This window comes from Cynocephalus volans, chromosome 10 (assembly GCF_027409185.1).
Source record: "Cynocephalus volans isolate mCynVol1 chromosome 10, mCynVol1.pri, whole genome shotgun sequence".
Lineage (NCBI taxonomy): Eukaryota > Metazoa > Chordata > Mammalia > Dermoptera > Cynocephalidae > Cynocephalus > Cynocephalus volans.
In genome coordinates this window covers 40712040-40729429 of record NC_084469.1, presented here as the reverse complement: position 1 = coordinate 40729429, position 17390 = coordinate 40712040, and positions in this window count along the sequence as shown.

Below are 17390 nucleotides of genomic sequence, written 5' to 3'. Positions count from 1 at the left end.
CAAGGTCTTTCTGACCTTCTCCCATCATCCTCTCTCTTGCCCCTCTTTTCCCCCATGAAGCGAGACATAGACATCAGAATTCCGAAGTGGGTCATAGAAACTAGAACTCCTGTCTACCAAAGCAAGCCATAAAATTGGAAAGATCTCTCTCCCTTCTCCCTTGAAGACCCTCATTGCAGAGGGTTTCTGTCCTATATCAAGGGGGGAAAATGCTACACAGAGAGGCCAAGAAGAATCCAAGCACACAGGCCTTGCTGGGATTCCCTTCTCAGTCTATTACCCTTAGACCAGACCCTTTTTGTCCAATCACATTTCTACATGCTGTTCATTCTTCATCGGACCTAAGATTAAAATAGACAGTTTTCCCTGGATCATTGAATCTTTATTTCTGAAGCCTCCTGTGTCATGTAAACTTTGATTAAATAAATCTCGTTAACTTGTCTTTTGTTATTTATAGGAGTGTGTCAGCCATGACCCTTGTAATGGGTGAAGAAGATATCACACCTTCCTGCCCCTACAGAGGTAATGCTGATGTGTATGTATAGAATTTGTGCCCTTGTACCAACCATATTGTCCTACTAGTTACATTTGGTTATATACAAGCTTTCTGCCTGGGGTTTTGGGCTGAGTAGCAAATCCATTTTCTGTTGGTACGCACGCTCGAGGGCCACTTCATGCTAGGCCCTGTGCTTACTCTCCTGTGGGTAGAACAATCACTATGGCAACTAGAAATAAGTACCCTCACATAAAAAAGTGGTGTTTCTGTGCTGCCCATCGTTTCACAATGACCTTCTGTCCTAAAACACATAAAAATATTCAAATCTCTTCCAACCTGTGAAAACCATAGGTTACTGAGATGGATGACAATCTTTTAAGTGTATTCATGGAACATAAGGGCTTGCAAACTTGGGTAAATAGTCCCATGTGTATTTTAAATCTGAGTATTGATTCTGGGGACACATACGTACTGGTACAGTGATGATCGGTTTCTGGGTCTTGCCATGATCTGTCATGGCAAGGCCTTGTTATAAGCAGAAGCTGGAGTATGAAAAAAGAAGTTTCCCTTGGCTGGCTTTGGTCAAAGGCCGTGTCTTTATATTCAATTAGTTAGATCTTTGGCAGTTTCATCACTGAGCAATAATAGATCTGATTACCTTCTTAATGACCTACATAATCAGATCCTTTATTGACAAAGCCACTGCTTTACGCTTGGCCATAATGAAAGTTGAGGAAAAAATATTGATTCCTTTGGTGAAGACTAATGTGTGCTCTTAAAATATGGAGGCTTCTAGGAAGGAGGCTTCTAACATGATTTTGTTTTAATACTCCACTGCCATCAGTGGTTTGAACCGTCCTGCTATTCAGTCTTGAATTTTGGGTACAAGTTATTCAACGTGAGAAGCACCCTTATGGTTTGAGTGCTCTGGCAACAACATATTTATTTATTTATATCAATACAAAGAGCCAGTTGAATTCAAGTAAGATACCATAGGTTCCACTTGTGGAAAGAGAATCTGTGTTAGCCTAGAGAGGTAGCATGTTTAAGAGCAAGGTATTATCACATAGTGGAAATAAAACCAGTCTTACCACTTGCTAACTGTGCAGAATTAATCAAGCTTCCTCAGTAATTTAGGATTCAGTTCCCCTGTGTATAAAATTAGGCCTCAAAGTCCTTTTCATGTTCAAAAATTCTATGAATCTGTGACAGTGTTTCAGCTGGTATGCTCCTACAATGGCTTGACTTAGAAATTGGAGGTTTGTAGCTTTTCATTAGCAGGCTGTCATTTTTCTGATGGTCTGTGATGGTCTCTGATGGCTGGCAAACATATTAGAGAGTCATACAAATCTACCTAACCTCCCAGACTGAGAGTTGTAGCTTTGACCTGGAATAAAATTAGGGTATCTGGTCTCTAAACTGGGCTCTGTAGGTACTTTTCACTGGATACAAATTCACTTAACAAAATAAGCCGACATATAGTCACATATATGTTTATTCAGCCCTTTGCAAGCCCCCTTTCTCCCACACTTTTCAGCACCTCGGTAACACTGTTGTGAAAACAGCAAGGTAATTGCCAAGTTCAATCAGCTTCTATGATGTAATAAATGGAAAGACCTGTGAATTGCTCCATTGCTAGACATTAAGGCTGGGAATGATGTCATTCTTCAAAAATAAATAAGCATAACCTAATGTCTTTTATTAATAGTCAACTAATTGCAGCATCAGAAGAAGGAAAGCTTTGTAGAAGGGAGTGAGAAACTGCCCCTGACATCATACCAACAGCACAAGAGGAACTTTATTCTCTGAGTGTACACACATACCCACATGGGTAGAACAGCTTCTTAAATAATAAATCCCTGGATAATGCTGGAAGAGTGGTGTTAGCAATCTGTATGGTTCACAACTGGAAAAAATTAGGAACTAAAAAAATGACAGAATGATATGGTGTGATACATGGTAACAGCATTGGCTTGGGAGGAAAGGGGTGGAGCATGTCTGTTCGCAGTGACCCCTCCTGCTGTCACTGGGCACCCTCGTTCCAGACCGCACTGCTGAACAGATCTTACCTGTGCTCTCAGCTCAGCAAGAACTTCAAAGTCTTGGTTTCAAAGTGCAATTTCGCTGAATAAAAATAGTATCAACAAAATGGCTTAGGTGAGCGAGAAATGCATTAAAAAAAAATCAAACAAGACTAAACCATTCATCAGGAATGAAAGTTTAGAAGTTAAGGCACTATAGAAGGATCCGATTATCCAGGTATTACAATTCTTAAGTATTTATGGCTTTAGAGACTTAAATTTTTCTTACCAATGGGTCTGAATGCAGTGTGTTTTCTTCCCAGGAGATTGAATTTATCCCTTTCTCATCTACTCAGGTGTGTTTTTGCAATGATTTTTGTAGAAAGGATTTTTTTTTTTTTTTTTTTTTACAACTTCTGGAGTGTGTTCATCATATTTCCTATGGAGAGACATTATAAACTACTTGCTCAGACTGAAATACAGGATGCACTATTTGGAAACACAACCCCACATGTGTTACCATATATAACATTGATGGCAACATGTCCCATATTTTTAGCGTGGAATTTGCTATGCTGTGTAAAGTCAATGTTTTATTGGTTAGCTGAGGCATTTCCATCTGGGTCATTATTAAAAGGGAAAGATGTCCAGAAGCTATTGTCAGGGAAAACCAGTCCCGCTTTGGGATTCGTTATCACTGCCCTAACCACTGTGGGAAACCATGCTTCTGGGTAACATTACTCCTTGGATATTATCTGATATTGAGTCACACTGGAGGATTCATGAGTTAATAGGAAAAAGTCACTTATCAGGAGTGTAAACCAGTCTTACGATCTGTCTCAACGGAATTGTAAATGCAGACAGTCGCTCTCCTCTCCCACCACATTGCAGAGCTGAGATGGCCCTGTTGAGATTCTAACACCAATATACTTCAGGACACAGAATGACCATTCTGGCATGGTGGCTCCTCTGTGTGGCCCAAGCAGAGTACCATTTATATAAGACAAATGACAGTGCCTCAGTGATGACAGGGGGGGAAAAGGATAGCAGTTGGAGAAGGAAGAGAGAGAAAACCCAGCGAGTGGGTGCCAATAGAAGCCATCTTGCAAGGAGGCCCGGTGATGTATCGGGATGAGAATAATAACAATAATTACTAATAACAAAAATAATAAGAATTTGGAGTCTGAGATATGAGTCCCTTTGTACTCTCCCAAGACTCTGGTTCTTAAAGTGTGGCTCCATTATTAGAGAGGCCAATTCTCAGGCTGCATCAGTATCTGAGTCAGAAACTCTGGTGATAGGCCCCAGCAATCTGTGTTTAACAAGCCCTCCAAGTCAGTCTGATGCGCTATAAAGTGTGAGAGCCACTACTGGTCCAGGACATCTGCTGAAGCTAGGCCAGCGGCGATTTTTACTTTCTGAAAGCAAGTCTCACACACTCACATGACCCCCAGTCCACCACTCCTCCCCTCATCACACTGTCTTTAATCATAGCTATTGACTGTGAAAGGTGCCTGCAAGTAGAAAAGAGATAGTTTGTGCTGTTTAATAGCTGTGGGACTGTGGGCAAGTACAGCCACTTTCTGGGCCTCAGTTTCCATATCTGCAAAATGAAGGTTGGCTAGAAGATCTCTAAGGTAATTAGACATAATATCATTATTTTAGAGCTAATATTATTATATTGTAATATTATTATAATATTATCACGAATATTAATACTGTTTCATTATAGATGTGATAATAATATTATTTCATAATAGACTTATTCAATATAATATTACAGTATAATAATATTATGGTTCGAAGAGTCATCAGTGCTCTTTCTCTAAGCATTAACTATCTACCTCTGCTCTCATTATGAATGCTACTGAGGCAAACGGAAGGCTAAGGAGTCTGATAGCACTCCTCAAGATAGCAGCACAATAAACAATTGAAGCGTTGTAGATAATGAGACCCTTAGCAAAAAAGGCCTGTGACATCACTATCTGAGACAGAGACAGCGATACATAACAAACGCACACGTCTAAATTTTTCAGTCTGCATTCTTGGGACGTACACTAAAGATAGCATATTAATGTTAGTAAAGGAGACAAATTTCCCAGACAGGTTATTCTCAAGTAAATACTGAATGATTAAATGGTAAATCCAGGTGAATAGGCATTGTGACAAGGTTTCATAATAGATTTATTCAATAATAACATGCAATAATAAATGTAAGACCTAAACCACTGGAAAACATTTTGGAAACCAGATGGTGTATGCGTTAGGAGAGACAGCTTCAGGTCCATTTTAATGAAAAATGATTTTTAGCTCTTTTGTACAGAACATTTAAAACAGAGCTACTAGCATTCAAAATTAGAATAGTGGATTTTATTTTGTTTTATTTTCTAACCATCTTCGTATATGATAGCGTTTGGGGCTTCAGCAGCATGTTGGAGCAATAACTAACATATTGAAGGAAACGACTACAGTAATCAATGCTCGTAATCAATAAAAGTGAACCCTGCTGACAAGTGTAGTGAGCACTGTCACCCCCAGATGTCTGACACTTGTGCTTAGTAAGGTGCAGCTACCTCCATTCTGACCAGGCAGAGGAGTTTAAATATATTTTTCCCCCCTGCAGTTTATCTGCATGAATTGCCTTCCTTGAAGAGGCTAGTTAACCACGGCAAAGCTCCAGATAACTTCTCTGCAGTCACCTATTCGAGGGGCTTTTGACATGCATGAGGCTGAAACATTGTTTATTCTGTGTCTACAGAGGACTCAGCAAAAAGATGTGGACCTGAGCTGAAAGGAAAATTTTCAGTTGCACATCAAGAAGACTTCTTGGTCACTGAATGAAAATACGTGGGCATCCCCTGCAGAATGTTTCTATTCAGCATTCCCCTACAGTAAAATGCAACTCTGTTCTGGTTGGTTTGGTCTTCACCTGCCTAACCTATTTTCCTTGGTCTCTTCACACTCTGGGATTTAATATCTTTCAGTTCCCTGATTCAAACCAAGTATGTGTCCAGAGTGACTTTGTAAACTCAATCTGAGCTGTATGAAGGCTGAAAGCCCAAGTCCCTCTGGGCCTTTTAAAGCTTACTGATCTCAGGAGGGAGAATATTTTCTTGCCAAATTACTGCTCTGAAAGCAAACTCTGGGATGGAAGCCTCATTGCCTGTGACTATCAGTCCACCCTTCCCCTCCTTCTCCCCTGTTGAGTTTATGTGTATTTTATTTCCCTCCCGAGAGGGGTTACACTTCATTGGTGTGAAAGTGATCACTCAGAGAGTTTATTTATTCTTTCATTTTCCAAAAATCAATCTTTGTTGGGAGACCAGTCTTTGATTGCTAAACACCTACTTTCACAGTGCTATAGAGCTGGCACTGGCTGAGGTGGAGGCATTTGCTAGAACATCTTGAGAGAGTGACACCAAGCTTCAGGAAGGCTAAATGACTTACCCAAGACCAAGTGGCTATTCCGCACTGAGGATAGTACCTTCTCCCAGCGTTCTCATGCGGCCTCTAAGATTTTTCATTTTCATTATTCTATTTTATTAAAAAAAATTATAGCTTTTTCATCATTGGAAATTTTAAACATATATAGAAGTAGATGGAATAATATATAAACCCTTAACACCCAAATTCAATAACTATCAGTGATGATTCATCAATCTTGGTCAATCTTGATATTGTGGTCAATCTTGTTTCTGATGGGACCCAGGACATGCTACCCCAATATATGACACCTTAGCATCATTTGGGAGAATGGCAGAAGCAGGAAAGTCACTCTGACATTCCCATGCCCTTCTCTCCTGGAGCAGCTCATTTATCCTAGGAAGGACTTTACCTTCCTCTGAAGCAAGCAAGGCATCATGCCTCTGGAGTTTAAAATCTGGCTGAATGAGTAAAAGAGGGTCAAGAACTTAAGAGATTTTAGGAAGAATGTTATAGGTAATACATTTTTACAAAATCAGAGCGTGAGATCAACATGAAATCCTACGCGCAGGAAGCTGAAGGAAGTGCAATTTGAACTGGGCCTTGACCATGAAGACTCAGGCAAGCAGAATGTAAAAGGGTTCATTCAGGGTGGAGAGAGATTTGCCTAAAGCCTCAGAAGTAAAAACATATAAGGCCTGCTTCTGAGATGGCGAGTAGAACATTTGTCACCGCAGAAGTTTTGTACCTTTACAACAAAACACTGAACGATAATTTTAGATATTTAGGTCGGCTCTGATTTGGAAAGTCCTTAAATAGCAAGCTCAGGGTTTTCAGCTCACCTTGCATGCATTGTGGAGCCGGGGTGGGCCTTTGAGCTGTTATAAAAGCAATTTGGCTTCATGGATAGTGGCAAAACAGGAATGTCACATTTCGTCATTATTATACAAAATATATTGAAGCAGAAATAAGACCTATCTATCTCCATTCCACCGTCAGAAAATATAATTAGGGGAAAAAGTATAATTTAAATGATAGCCACTAACACACTGTAGATAATAAAATTTTTCCAGGGACATTCTAACATCATTTGTCAACAGACATCAAATTAAATTGGGAAAAAAGAACATGACTAGCTTATGTCTCCAGTAAAGATATTTGAAGTTGTTTATTGAACTGGAATTCAATCTCCATAATTCGGTGGCTCCCTCTTTTCGTCCATAATAATTCATCTCTATAATTAAAGCCTAATGAACCAAACAATTTCTCTCTTCATAATCAAGTTCAGCTGTGTGAGTGGCCAACATTAGAACAGAATCTTTCCAGTAAACAGATTCACTGCACCGAGTTTTAAAAGAAACCTTGATTTTTCTCTTGAAATTTCACCTTAACTCCACTTCAATTTTACATTTAATCTAATAAATGAATTAGATTTATTTTCTTAAGAACATTAGGATGTCATAAGAAAGTACCAATAGAGATTCCTCACAATCTCCAGAACTAGAATAAAGCTATATTATTATTAAATTAATTAATCGATGCTACTTTCAATCTGAAACTGTGCTGTGTCATGTGTGATCTATTGGAGGGACCTTCAGTTCGTCTGTTTCATGCTTTGTCATTCAATAATGCTTTGTTCCTGGGAGGCGGGTGGGTGAGAAAGAACACGAAATTTCCATTTTTGAGTTCTCATTTAAAATTTAAATATCTCTTGGAAAGATAAGACTTTCAGCCATTTTCAGCTAATGTCTTTGGACATGATTAGCTGACATCCAGCTGGGACCGAAAAGGAGATTCAGCATGGGCGCCTGTTGGAATGAGAGCCCAGCCAGAAGAATTTTTGGAATAAAGACAAAAAGCACAACTTTCTCAGTTCCTACAGCCTGGCAAATCAGGCCAGACAGTCAAGTCACTTCAGAGCAAATCCCTTTCCCCACTGGCATAAATGCTGGAGACCGCCAAGCCCAAGCAGCTACCATTTCTACTAGAAAATCTTGTATTGTTAAAATAATTATAAATCATATTTTAAAAACACTGCCTTATATATATAATAATATTCTTTCTGCTGGTGCCTCAATAGCTAAGGTTTTAGACTGGCACTTATGGCTCCATGTGGCCCACAGTTGCAACTGTTTTCCCTCCATGAGGATGCTTAAAAAGCTCAAGCCAGCATTTAAAAGGAAGGTATTTCACAGAAAGATGCAAATTTCTGGCTTCTCTTGGAAAATGGGAGCATGTGACAAAACTGGCCCCACCTGCCCATGTGGTGGTGATCAGAGGCTCTTAGGAGCGGCCTCTCTCTTTGGAAGGGGATGTGCCCCCCCCAGCTCCCAATGCCTCCCCCACCCGGTGCTCCCCGCTTCATATCCCCCAGCCATATCATTCGCCATTATCATTGCCCTGGAACTGATTTTTTTTTTTTCTTCTGGTACAGAAATATTTTCCTATACCCCATCTCCATAAAAAGTGGGAAATTAAAGACAGCTCATTTTCCTACACCCTGCCCCCCTTTTTCATTTAGGTGCCCACCCGCCTGGCACCCACAGGCATGGAGCTCTTGCCCCTGCCTCAAGACCTTCAGATCAATACTCCACCTCTAATCAGTTTCTCTAATTTTTTTCCTTCATCTTTTTTTCCTTTTCATTTTACTGTTTCCTCTTTTACCCTTTAAAGAATCCCTTAAAACCTAGAATTAGCTCAGGCATGTCTTTTATTCTTTTTTCCACATTTTCAAGCACAAAAATCCTTTGTTTGATTTTTTTTTTTTTTCTCTTGACATTTCACTGTTTCCCAACTCTGGGACAGGGAATTGAACCACCAGTGTACGTAGTTTGTCTGCAAATATCATGAAGAGACTTTTCAAAGTCTGGACATTTGCTGGGTCCTCAAATAGCATCTTACGCGTATCAATTACTTAAGGCAAAGAATCTCATTTATCTTCGTGTTCTCAATGCCTACCCATGTGAGAAACAAAGTAGTCACTTTTTTTTTTTCTTTTTTAGAATGGTCCCTTTTTTTTAATGTTTGCTGAATGAAGATTCCTTCATGTTGACCCTACTTAGATCAGGTCTGTGAACTTTTTCTGCAAAAGGACCGACAGTAAATATGGCAGGCTGGGCAGGCCACACGACCTCTGTGGCAACTAAACTCTGCTGCTGTAGCACAAACAGCCATAAAGGATACATAAGGAAATAAGCTGCGTTACAATAAAACTTTATTTTCAAAAAAGAGGCTGTGGCCTGGATCTAGACTATGGGTCTGTGGTTTGCCAACCCTTGGCTTTGATGTTGTGTCGTTTTAAAGCATTTAGAGAAAATGACCAGGAACAATGCTTTACTCACTGTTCTTCCTCTGTGGAGGGTAAGAACTAGAAGTAAAAAGACTAGTCAAGTGGCAATTGTAATCCAGGCATCTGAGCAATGTTTTCTGAGCCCCTACTGTCAGTGAGACCCTGCAAGAGGTCTGGGAAATGTAACAGTGATCAGGAAAGAGGCGCTCCCCTGAATCAGGACTTCAGAGAGTCAGGGAAGGAAAACTTGTCCTTACCCTCTTAGGTTCAGTTTTGGGGGTTATACAAATTAAAGTGACAAAAGACAGAAAGCAAGAGAAAAAGGCAGATTTAATTAAGAATGTTCACATGGGGATTCACAAAGGAATGCGACTCAGGGAGGAGGTTAGAATTGGGGGCTTATCTACCATCTTAATTGGATACGGAGGACAGAGAGGCATTCCTCAGAGAACAAATGACGTTTAGAAAAAAATAAATGGGCACTTGGGAGAACATATGAGAGATCTGGTAGTTTCATGACAATGTCAGTTTAGGTACTTTTTTATCCAAGCGCTGACCTGTGCTGACTTGCGCTGACTGCTTGCTCTCCAGTCAGTCTTCCCTGGTTGTGAAACTCCTGGGGAGGGGAATTATGACAGAGAAGCTTTGCTTTTAGGAAGACAAGGGGAATTCAGAAGAAGATTTTCCTTGCAGTTGTTGATTCTCAAATGTCTTCAGCTCAAAGGAATCCTTATGCCATGGTGGCATATTTCGGACCTGCTCAAGAGACTTCTGGGAGAGACGGGCAAGGTTGCAGAGAGAGACAAGAGAGCATCAGTCATGCTGTGATGGAAGAGCCAGATGGTGCTGGATTGCATGGGAGGGGCAGGCAAGACTTCCCAGAGAAGGGGCATTTGAGCTGAACACTGAGGGGTGCAAGGGAGCCCGACAGGTGGAGGTGAGCATACGACTTGAGACGCCAGCATGGGGAAAGTCCATCAGGCAAAGGAGCCAGTCTCTAGAAAGGCCTAGAAGCATGAATGGCGAGGCGTTTATGAGAACACGCAAGTAGCTCTGTATCAGGGGGGGAACATGCTGAGGGTAAGCGCTGGAGGAACAGCAGTCTCTGTGCTTTCCTTAGCACATGTGTGATCGTTTATTTCCTGTTCTCTATAAGCCTGAAGTCAGGAACCATCTCTGTGTGGTACATTGCTGCCCCTGCCCCTAGTGCCAGACACAAGGGTAGATGCTCATAAATAACTGTGGCCTGACATTTGAGCACTGGGCTTAACCACGGGGGAAGGAAGGTTTTAGCATACAGGTTTTTCTAAATGTTTGGGGATCCTCTGGAAACCTCTGCCACAATGTGCTTCACATACTGTTTGGGAATCCAAGGGTTACACAGGAACCCATGCCTTCACCTTTATGCACTTTACAAAAACACATTCATTCAAACGTATGTAGAACTTTCACAAGTTTTATGAAAGGCAGGTATAGTGTATTGACTGCCACCACGTGAATGATCCTTCACCTGTCCCTGAATCTGCATCCTGTGCAATGTGACTTCTCCCATGAGGAGCTGGAATGAATATCCCACCCTAGAGGCTGGCCTGGCTATGACTCAGCTTGGTCAGTAGCCCGCAACAGATAGGGTGCCAGATGCCAGCTGTAGGGGAGAAAAATTTCTTTTCTCACCTATCACTAGGTTCAAGGCTGAGTCCCCTTTAAAAGCAAAAGACAGATTAACAAGAGAAAAGTATACACATTTATTTAATGTAAGTTTTACGTGACATAGGAGTTTTCAGAAATGAAGTCCTGAAGGAAAAGAGAGAACTGTGTATTTTAGGGCTAAGGATTGAAGAGAAGGCAGTACTGCAGAGGTGTGATCAGGCAAAGGGGATCTGACCTAATGGTAATAAACCTCGTGGAACTCAGCAATGTCTGTTTCATTGGATTCTTCTTGGCATCTCTGTTTTCTTCCAGGTACAGGGAGGGCACCTCTGAAATGAAGGTTTTATTACCTACTTCAGGGGAACGTCAGCTGGGTTATGTGGCCTGTTTCAGGGGAGAAGGGGTGAGAGGAAGGTGAGGGAGACCTTCCTGCTTCTGCTGTTTTCTCAAATGCCACAGTGCCATATCTTGAGATAGTGTGTCCTGAGTCTTGTCACAGTGCAGTCCTCCGAGGGCCTTGCATGCTTCTATTCCCTTAGAGATCTTCAGCGTCATGTATGCAAGCCTGGGTAGCCTGCTGTGTGTTGGGAGACACGTGGTCCAGTGTACCCGTTGCCCCAGGAACAACCGACCAATGACAGACATGTGAGTGTGCCCATCCTACACCTGCCCCAGATGAGCTAAGCCCCTGGATGAACTGCACCAGGGAGCCTGGTGCACAACAGCAGATGCACCCAGCTGATGGCAGAGCAGTGAGTGACAGTGAATGCTCATTGACTGAAGTCACTGGGTTTTGGACTGATCTGTTATGCGTCAATTACTAGCTGATACAGCAAGGAAAAGGGATTCCTCTTTTCTGCTCTTCCTCGTAATCTATAACTTTTTTCTCTCCCATGTTTCCCCTCCACCTCTTCCCCCTGCCATGGGGCCTCTCTTCAGAGCTAGCCTTCCAATAGGCTTTCTCTTTCTATTATTCGTCTTTTTAAGATTATAGTCATATTACATGCAGATTTGTAGATTACCACTGAAAATTGAAAATGGAATCTGAATACATATGAAAAAGAATTTTTCTTTTTAAAGAGCAAGACACATATCGTGCAGTAGCTAATTGTCTGTGCATGGTTGAATGACTGAACATGCCCTGGAGAAGTTTTTCAGTGTTCCATCATCACTTGCCCATAATGGGAAACACGGAAACGCTGTGCGTGCAGCCCACTGTGGAGGAGAACTTGGGTCTGTTGCTTTCAAGTTTGCTGTTCACAGAGGAGGGAGAGTGTTGTCTGTTGTTTGCAGTGGACACAGAATACTCTCAGGGCTTGTTTCCTGCCTTGATCCAGTGAGCTACCTTATCTCAGTGGTCTTGAGCAGGTAGCAGAAGTGGGAGTTTGATGCCAGAAAGAGAGAGCTTTGGTCAATGGAATTGCATCTCTCTTTCCTCAAAGCCATTTCTCACTGAGCTCTGGGACCCCTGGAACCATGTTGCCTGGCATTCCTGCAAAACCTCATGGCAGGACCGTCATTGTGGTTGGTAGACAGATTCAAGGTGTATCTCATATGCAGTGGAAAAGAGATGAGATTGTAGATGCCAGCCATTAGCCCAGGTGAAGAAACTATGCTCCCTGTTTCTGCAGAACATGCCACTATTTATATTTGCAACTTCATATTTCCAAAGCATTTTCTGAATATTTATGATGCTTGATTCTCATTACAATTGTGATAGAAATAACTGAGGCTCAAAGTTACCTGACTAACCCCAAATCATAAAGCAGTTTAATGGATGAGTTGCTAACCACTGGATGCTTTTATTCCTTCATTTTAGTAATTTTGCAGATATTTCTTGAGCATTTACTATGTGCCATTTATGAAGAGGATCTGACTCTACACGTGATTTGGAATTAAAAAAAATATTTATTTGTTTTATGATATATATGTAAAATTTGAATTACTAATTTAAAAAAAAGTTTTAGTAAGTTATATAATTAATCTAGTACCAGGAAAAAAAAGCAAAAGTAAATATGGTAAGAAACAATTTAATAAATTAAAAATATTATTGTTGACTTTAGCAAAGTCGAATAAATATAGAGAGGAAAATACAGTATTTCCACCGGTAGACCATTTTAGACATCTATCAAAAATGACGGTCCTGCAAAATGATTGGGAAGCTGGCATAAATCCTTTCTGATAAGGCACAGAGATTAATTAAAATAAAATCATGATTTGAAATGTTAAAAGAAAGAAAGAAATGTCTCCGGGTTGTGTGTGGACGGAAGGCAGTGGAACGCATTTGCGTTTACTAGGGAAATCAGACTTTAAAAGTTAGCATAAAAATACCTAGTATTATAAGATCTATTACCAGTAGATTAAACTAGATCACAGCGGAATGTCTTTTTGCCCCTCTTCTACTCAGTCATCCGGTTGGAAGCAAAAGAACTCCCCAGAAAAGAAATTGATGTCAAGGAGTAGCAGGGCACAGCAGACACAGGACATGGAACTGACAGCAGGAGTGACGCAGCAGTGTTATGTGAAGTCCAGAGAAATGAGCAAAAGTCACGCTTGCAGTGTGAGCAGTGAGGCTTCTGGTGAGTTGGGCTAGCTGAATCCTGCAACTCAGCAGGCAGCAGTGCTGTGTCAGAGGATAAACCACAGAGAGATGCAGTCCAGAGCTTCTGAGTCTGGGGAATGTCAGCCAGGTCTGTGTCCCCAGCAGCTCCCTCCCCTTCCAACCCCTGCCCTGCCTCAGTGGTCCTTCAGGCACACCCATGTCCCAGGCACACTCATGCATGGTCCCCCTTGGGTCGTGGTTTGCTCTGTGTCTGCCACCAGGGACTCCCCTCACTGGATGTCCTCTCCTAGTGCAGGCCTAGCCCCTCATAGTCCACCTCCACTTCCAGAGCCAGCCGTGGCTCTTAAGCAGGGACCCAAGCGAGAGCTCTGGGAGGGGACATCAGAGAAGTGAGGCAGTGATCCAGCAGAACTGTGAAAAAAGTCCAGGTGAGGCCTTGGGTAACAAGTGCTGGGTGTAAGCAACAATTACAAACCTTGAGTGAGCCAAAGGTTTTGTAAGTCAAGAAGCATCCCTTCCCCCTCATTTTCCTGTTCCTCTCGTTGTGGGCTCCGGCTGGTTTGGAGCTGATTTTAGGACTATGTTTTTCAATGTACTGTCCATGGGTCAGGATTGGCTGTGTGTTTGTTGAATACACAGATTTCTAAGCCCAGTCCTTGTCTCATTGAACCACATGTTTGAGGGTGGGTCCCAGGCAAGTGGTCCTGGCAAAAGGCTGCTTGAGAATCACTCTAGTATTTCATAACACTGTGACCTGGAGGTGGAGGCAGCTCTGGAACCTTCTATACTTATCAAAATATTACTCTTCTCACTAGGCCTGTTAGCTGCACCAGCCTATAGAGAGTGGTGTCCTTCCCACTGTGAATTATTGATTCATTAAACAAACATTTATTCAGTGCCTACCATGCAGCAGGCATTTTCCAGGTCTGCAGATACTGTAGAGAAAACATTTAGATAAAAATCCCTGCCCTAATAGAGCTAACATTCAAGTGAGAGGAGACAAACCATAAAAAAGTAGAATAGATAATGGAGACTGGTAACTTCTAGGAAAAAACAAAGCAAGAAAGGGAAGCAGGAGAGCTGGGGGTGGGGTTGCAATTTTAAACAGGGGGCCCTGAGAACACGACATCTGAGCAATGATCTAACGAAGGGAAAGACACAAGCCACATGTGAAGTTATGAGATAAAATAAGGATGCGGTTATGGACTGAATTGTGTACCCCCTGCCAAAATTCACGTGTTGAAGTCCTAGACCCACATGTGACTGTATTTGGAGATAAGGCCTTCAAAGAGATAATTAAGATTAAATGAGCTCAGAAGGTTGGGGCCCTAATCTGATAAAACTGGTGTTCTTATAAGAAGAGAAAGAGACACCAGAGCTGAGTGTGCACAGAGAAAAGGCGATGAGCACACATTGAGAAAGCGACGTCTATAGCCCAAGGGGAGAGAAGAGGCCTTGGGAGAAACCAAATTGGCCAACACCTTGATCTTGGACTTCCAACCTCCAGAAGTGTGAGAAGATGAATTTCTATGTAAGCCACCCAGTCGGTGGTAGTTTGTTACGGCAGCCCCAGCAGATTGATAATACATATACCCAGTTTCATTTGAACTTCAGATGAACAACAAATGATTTTTTAGTGTAAGTATGTGGGATGCATAGCAAACACTTATTTGCTGTTCATCTGAAATTCCAATGTAAATGGGCATGCTATATTTTTATTTGCTAAGGCTGGCAATGTTGCCTATATGAGAACCTGGGAGAAAAATTCTAGACAGAGCGACCGACCGCCTGAGATGGCCAGCATTGTGGAGTTTTCGATAGCTAGCAGCTTTTCAAAGTAGCTTCAAAGGATGTTCTTTTCTCTGAAGGCTTAGGTTTTACTTCAGACCTTCTACTTAGAGCAAAGGTTTTCTTTTGTAACTTTCGAGAATACCAGTTATGCACCCAAACCCCAGTTGAGCAGAAGGTAAGTGGAAGAATCTGGAACCGTGAAAAGATTCATACCAGACCCATCCACACCATTAGCACCGTCATATATGTTCAATTTTGAAATCTTCTTCTGATTTTTCAGCCCTTCCCTGCCTCCTTTTGGGATACCTGTTCTCAAACCACGTAAAGGGAAAATAGGAGAGGGCAAGAGCTGGATTGTTTAATTAAGCCTTTCTAATTGGAAACTTTTTATAAATGAAAATCTGATTCTCCTGGTTAATTTTGCTTATAAAACTTTACCAATTAAAACCTAATGGAAAAGAACTAAAAAAAAAAAAAAAAAAAATTAAAGCTTTGAAAAATTCCCTAATACCACAATGGAAAACTGTTAGGTACTGTTATATTTGTTCAGAAAATTTACTGCTAGGAAAATCTCATAACTTGTTTAATCCCCTGCAGCTGGGAAAAGTGGTTTAAGGTAGGTAGAGGAGGCTATTAGAAGCCTCTTGCAGAGAGTGGGGGGGGAAACTGTGTTACGTTGTGAAGCGTAACTATTCGTAGCTGAAGGAGGACTCAAAGCTTTGATTACAGGTATGGTAAAATATTGATTAGAACTTAGTTCCTGCTCTGAATTCTAAAACCTTGCAGGTTTTTACTTCTTTTACAGGCTCTAAAGAATAGGACAGCAAAAAAGTTAAAAAAAAAACATGATAATAATAGAAATGGCTGAGTAGGAGCAAAGTGAATAAGTTTATTATAGTACTTGGTCTTTTCTGGGCTGCAAGCTCAGATACAGACATATAAAATCATAAGGTTAATCATATTTCTAAAGTAGAAATCAGTTCCTGATGATAGTCTGGACTTTTAGCCAACACAATTATCATGCAGACTCATAGCAAGAAATGTATGTGCATTAAGTAGTTTATCAATTATTAAAAAGACAAAGCATTTTATGAATATTTAAAAGAAAAAAATTTTTCTACTTAGTTTACTTTTAAATGAATCTGAAACGTCTGCAGTGAACATCTGTGGTTTTGGTATGTCCAGAATTCCCTTCCACTCCTTTCCAACAGGTATCCTGCACCGTCACGCTGCACTGTCCTTAGGAGCACAGGCATGGTCTAGGCCAGGTCGATGGAAATAACTCCCAAGATCACATGGTGAAGAGTTTGAAAAGTGCATGAGCAACCTCCGATCCTTTCTTCGGACTTTTTCCATGCTGAGTGTGGAGAAACAGCCTCTTTCTCCTCCTTTCTTGCAGTTGCTAACTCAGGGTGGTGTAAAGCTGCAGCTGCCTGCGTGTGTGTGTTTTGCCATGTGGAGAAAAACTTTATGCAGGAAGAGAAAAATGACCCCAATATATGACAAGTAGAAGTGTGAGAGATGGGTTGACGAAGACATTACTCAAGAGCGGTGAGAAAAGCAAGCATGAATACCACGTTCTTTGAGTCTGTGGATTCTATCGGTCCTGAACCCATTTCATCCCATCCTTCTCTGTGCACCTGACCCACTGCGTCTCTTTATACATTTTGTTAATATGAGTTAAGTTTCTGTCTTTAAAGCCAAGAGCACTGACTAAATAGAGCTAATTCTCTTATAATTTATATGGCTCAGGTTTTATATAAGAAATAAAACTTACATAAACATATATATGAATAGAAAGCACAGTTTTTTCCCCCCAGAATGATCAGTTAGAAAAATTGGTGTCATGATATTTTCAGATTTTCGCATAGTCTCTGGTACTGGGTTTGCTTTCTCAATCACTTCAACTGCAACAACAACATACCATTTGGAAAAGACATTAGCCTGAAGCAGCGACTTCTGGATCTTTATAGTGGGCACCTGACATAATCTATTAAAAAAAGAAAAAAAGAGGCAAAGAAATGTAAACATATCCAGTAATTATTCCTGGGGGTATCAGTTTATTTTTTCATTTAAATCAAGCCATGTAAATATTATTTTAAAAAGCCAAACAGTAAGTGAATATGTCGCAGAAATCTCACATAAAGCCCCTCAAGG